This window comes from Ailuropoda melanoleuca, chromosome 5, assembly GCF_002007445.2.
Source record: "Ailuropoda melanoleuca isolate Jingjing chromosome 5, ASM200744v2, whole genome shotgun sequence".
NCBI lineage: Eukaryota > Metazoa > Chordata > Mammalia > Carnivora > Ursidae > Ailuropoda > Ailuropoda melanoleuca.
The window spans coordinates 76,247,298-76,253,297 of record NC_048222.1 but is presented as its reverse complement, the minus strand read 5'-3'; positions in this window follow the sequence as shown (position 1 = coordinate 76,253,297).

Here is a 6,000-nt window from a genome sequence, read left to right as displayed (position 1 = left end):
CAGGAAGCTGGTGATTCCAAGTGCAGCATACTGAGTGCCCCTTGATGAGGTGTGGCATTCAAAATGTTGTTTAATAAGGTGGGGCTGAGCCCACTATGAAGAGTGGGGTTTGGGGAGCAGAGCAGGGAGGTGGTGTGAGTAGTCATAAAAATCTAGAATTCTGTGGCAAAAATAGACAAGGCAAGAAACAACAATTGTTGGAGAGGATGTGGAGAAAGGGGATCCCTCCTACATTGTTGGTGGGAATGCAAGTTGGTACAGCCACTCTGGAAAACAGTGTGGAGGTCCCTTAAAAAGTTAAAAATTGAGCTACCCTATGACCCAGCCATAGCACTACTGGGTGTTTACCCCAAAGATACAGACGTAGTGAAGAGAAGGGCCATATGCACCTCAATGTTCATAGCAGCATTGTCCACAATAGCTAAATCGTGGAAGGAGCCGAGATGCCCTTCAACAGATGACTGGATTAAGAAGCTGTGGTCCATATATACAATGGAATATTACTCAGCTATCAGAAAGAACGATTTCTCAACATTTGCTGCAACATGGACGGCACTGGAGGAGATAATGCTAAGTGAAATAAGTCAAGCAGAGAAAGACAATTATCATATGATTTCTCTCATCTATGGAACAAAAGAACTAGGATGATTGGTAGGGGAAGAAAGGGATAAAGAAAGGGTGGGTAATCAGAAGGTGGAATGAAGCATGAGAGACTATGGACTCTGAGAAACAAACTGAGGGCCTCAGAGGGGAGGGGTGTGGGGGAATGGGATAGACTGGTGATGGGTAGTAAGAAGGGCACGTATTGCATGGTGCACTAATGAATCATCAAACTTTGCATCAGAAACCAGGGATGTACTGTATGGTGACTAACATAATATAATAAAAAATCATTAAAAAAATCTAGAATTCTGCATTTATGTTGTTTTGCACGGGTCTTGAGGTTCGTGCTCTACTTTCATGAAACCCAAACTAGACTCGGCTGGTGCATCACAGGTGTGGCTGATGCCCGTAAGGGGAGGGGAGCTCTGATTACCAGAACCACATTCAAAGAATAAGCCTTGACCCTTCATGGAAGGATGGGCAAATAAGTGCACATTTAGATGTTTCAAATTAAAACAAAATGCTTGTTACATCCCTCTTTTGCCACAGTACCCTGCTTCGGCGGTCTTTCTGGAGTCGCCAGCTACCCGAACCAGTTAAGTCAGATAGAGCGTGCTCTGTTCTTGGAAGGCTAGGCTCCAGGGGAAAACATGGGCCCAGAGACGCCTGTCTCACCCTTCTGCCTGTGATTTTTCTGAAATGTCCAGCAGTCCAGGAGCCTAGTGACCTTGCTCGGGGATGCAACTTGGGGCCTTTTCGACATGTGACCTTCCTTTAGGTGCCGCAAACTTTCCAAGCATAGTCTCCCTCTCAGTTACTATACTAATCAAAGACCTTACCCTCTACTTAAGACCACTTAGTGCCCTTGGTACCCTGCCTGGCCCAGCCACAGGGCAGGTCGTGCTGCCTTCCTCGGCCTCTTCTGCCAACCCCAGGCGGGGCCTGTGCACAGAGCGCACAAACCCTCATTCTTCCACTTGTTCATTTGACGAGCATTCATTGAACAGCTATTACAGTCAGGGATGACTTCTGAGATGATGAAGATGGTTTCCGTCCTCTGCCCAGTAGAGGAGACAGTAAAAGATGATAAAGTCAACGAAATCAGTGCTAGAGTAGATGTTAAGTGAGCAGAGAGGAGAGAATAACTCAGGTATTGATTGGTTAATGCCAAGCTCACGTTATGGACCATCACGTATGTGCACAGGTGCATGCACACACCTCAGTTCTCCAACCCTGTCGCAGCTCCCAGCTGTCCCCAAGGTGCTCAGGAGTAGAGAACTCTAAACTCCAGAAAACAATGAACCTGGAGACTCGGTGCTGGGTCAGAAGCGCCTCCCCAGCACTGCGGTTCCCGGATGCCAGCAGAGCTGCACTCTGCAGACCCAGAGGCAGCCCCTCTGGGAATGACTGTGCGGACAATGCGCATGGAGATCAGAGTTCCCAGGAACTTCATGAGGGCCCCTCTGCACAGCCAGCTCCCTAGAGAGCACCAGTCTGACCACAACCCTCCTCATTGTAGTTGAAACATTTCAGTGATTCTGCCACTGCAGAGCTAGTGAAGGCCGCTCCCCTTGACCTAGTGTGGACGGCTCTCCAGGATTTGTTGGCTACTTCACCTCATCGGCCAGCATTTTGACCTCTAATTCCAAGATGCTGTTAGACGCACACTCACACACTGGCACACACTCTCACACACACATATTCACACACACAAACACACACACATGTTTTAAGCATCCATGATTTTATGTATACTTTCCCCCTGCCCTGGCAGTGTTTGGTTTGGTTGGTTGGTTGGTTGGTTGGTGGGTGGGTTTTCTTTGTTTAGTCCTGACTACTCTTCTCCACTCTTCACGAGCCAACTCCAGCACCATCTTTTCTTGGAGGTCTTCCTGAAGCTCCAGCCCTCCAGGGGCTCCCATAAAATCCAGTGTCCATCCCACGTGTTCTTCACCATAGTATAGTAACATCTCTTTGCACACTGGTTGAGAACATCAGTCTCTCTGACCCCCACCCATGCAGAGCCCAGCACCCACTAGTCAGTAAATGCCGGTCAGCAGAGGCAGACAACCCAAGGTGAAACCCATGTCCTCCCTGTGATGAAATCGACTACATAAGGAAGGGCAGGTTGCAATGAATCCCATCAGGTAGTGTCCCCACTGGGCTGGAGAGTGAACGCACGAGCACGGGGAGGTGTCCTGACCTACTGACCTGAATACACTGGCTGCTTGGTAGGCAGAACTCAGAGGAAAGGATCGGGTCAGGTGACGGCAGCTCGATAATAAACCCTCACACCCACCTTGATCCCATCGGTCTCTTTCCACGTTTGCTAACTTCAGGTTAGTAAATTGCTTCTCAAAGAGTGAGAGGAACATGTGCTGTCCAGGTGCCACAACTATTCAGTCTTCTTGGCAACTGTATCTCATTGTATGTTAATAAATCAGCGTTCTGGCTTATCAAGACTTTTGTGAGCTGCGTGAGTGTAAATCAATTTGCCAAGGCCTGATGCCCCCCTGGAGAAAGGAGGATGCAGAGCTCCTGACCTCAAAACAGAGGCCCTGGGCTGCCCGTTGTTACCCAGGGGGCAGGCTGCTCAGCACTGACCCATTCCCCTGTCTGTACCACCCGTGTCATGCACCAACTCCGTGAACAATCACACAATTCCCGGTGCAAAGTAAACCAGAGCAGCAGTCGAAAGGGGATCATTCCCCGTGGAGTGTAAGAGCTACAACACCTTCGAGATTGTCTAGGAAAGCCTGGGCATTTCATCACAAAGAACTGGAAGGGATGTCTACAATGAATTCTAATCAAGCTGGGTAGTGAGAAGAATGTATGAGAATTCTGCTCACTTGAGCTTACAAACGAGTTTGGGAGTTACGTGGTGAAATAGAGAGAAATTGAACTTTAGACTTAAATCGGCAGGGGCTCAGATCCCAGCTCTGCGACCTACTAGCTCTATGGCCTTAAGCAAGTTTCAGAACACCCTCCAAGCATCTACTTCTTCACTTAACCTCACTGAAATGAGATTAATAATATCTATTTCACAGGTCATGATGAGATAGTATGGATATCACTCATACATACAGTAGGTACTCAATAATTGTTTCTTTACATGAACCAAAAACTAGGATAAGGACATACTTAAGGCTAAACTGTGATGCCCACTCTATATACTGTAAGAGTTCAAAAAAGAGGAAACACCCACTTGGGGCTTTGTGTGAAACAGATGGTTGGGTTTAGGAAGTGGTCAGCCTGGAACCCTCTAGAGCTATTTCACACCCATCAAAAATCCAGCCGAAGCCCCCACTGAGTCCTGCGATCAAACCAACTATTTTATAGCCCACCCTTCTCACCCATTACGGGTTGAATAGCGTCCCTTCAAAATTTGTATGTCAAAGTTTTAACGGCCGTAATGTGAACTTATTTGAAAATAAAGTCTTTCCAGATATAAATTAGTTCAGGTGAGGTCATACTGGAGGAGGGGGGAATTCCCTGTTCCGGTGTGACTGGTGTCCCTTACAAGGCAGAAATTTTTTTTTAATGATTTTTTATTATATTATGTTAGTCACCATACAGTACATCCCCGGCTTCCGATGTAAAGTTTGATGATTCATTAGTTGCGTATAACACCCAGTGCACCATGCAATACGTGCCCTCCTTACCACCCATCACCAGTCTATCCCATTCCCCCACCCCCTCCCCTCTGAAGTCTTCAGTTTGCTTCTCATAGTCCATAGTCTCTCATGTTTCATTCCCCCTTCTGATTAACGCCCTTTCTTTATCCCTTTCTTCCCCTACTGATCATCCTAGTTCTTATGTTCCATAGATGAGAGAAATCATATGATAATTGTCTTTCTCTGCTTGACTTATTTCACTTAGCATTATCTCCTCCAGTGCCGTCCATGTTGCAGCAAATGTTGAGAATTCGTTCTTTCTGATAGCTGAGTAATATTCCATTGTATATATGGACCACAGCTTCTTAATCCAGTCATCTGTTGAAGGGCATCTCGGCTCCTTCCATGATTTGGCTATTGTGGACAATGCAGCTATGAACATTGGGGTGCATATGGCCCTTCTCTTTACTACGTCTGTATCTTTGGGGTAAACACCCAGTAGTGCAATGGCTGGGTCATAGGGTAGTTCAATTTTTAACTTTTTAAGGGACCTCCACACTGTTTTCCAGAGTGGCTGTACCAACTTGCATTCCCACCAACAATGTAGGAGGGATCCCCTTTCTCCACATCCTCTCCAACAATTGTTGTTTCTTGCCTTGTCTATCTTTGCCATTCTAACTGGCGTAAGGTGGTATCTCAGTGTGGTTTTGATTTGAATTTCCCTGATGGCTAATGATTTTGAACATTTTTTCATGTGTCTGTTAGCCATTTGTATGTCTTCATTGGAAAAGTGTCTGTTCATATCTTCTGCCCATTTTATGATTTGTTTATTTGTTTCTCGTGTATTGAGTTTGAGAAGTTCTTTGTAGATCTTGGATACCAGTCCTTTATCTGTGGTGTCCTTTGCAAATATATTCTCCCATTCCGTGGGCTGTCTCTTAGTTTTTTTGACTGTTTCCTTGGCTGTGCAGAAGCTCTTTATCCTGATAAAGTCCCATAAGTTCATTTTATCTTTTATTTCTCTTGCCTTTGGAGATGTGTCGTGAAAAAGGTTGCTCTGGCCGATGTCATAGAAGTTGTTGCCTATGTTCTCCTCTAGAATTTTGATGGATTCCTGTCTCACATTGAGGTCTTTCATCCATTTGGTTTATTTTTGTGTATGGTGTGAGAGAGTGGTCAAGTTTCATTCTTTTGCATGTAGCTGTCCAATTTTCCCAGCACCAAGGCAGAAATTTGGACACAGACACTCACACAGGGAGGGGACCATGTGAGGGGTGGTTAGGAGGCCACATGCAGAGAAGCCGCCTGAAGCCAGGACGGTGGCCTGAAATGCATCCCTCCCAGCGCCTGCAGAGGGAGCACAGAGCTGCTGACGCCTTGACTTCAGACCTGCAGCCTCCCTAAGTGTGAGACCAGAAATGTCTGTCCTTACAGCCACTCAGGCTGTGGTGCTTTGTTAGGGCGGCCCTGGGAAACTGAAACACCCCATGTGCACCACCTCCACTGCCATCCTGCCCTGAGGGGGCGCCTGGCCTAAGCCAAGGCGGGAGGGCAGCAACAGAACCCACATGCACTCTCAACCCAGGGACTGCAAGCTAAGACCCGTGGTCTTCATCTCCCATTGGGGGGGAACAGTGGAGAAAGTCCGCACTTCAGGTCCACCGTTCCTGAAGACAGAGGCAGGGTGGCCAGGCATAAGAGCTCAGGCAGGCAGCTTCAGTCCCTGCTCCTGTCTGGTTCTAACGTCCACTTTGTCCTCCTTGCCCACGGCTCTTCAGCCTTT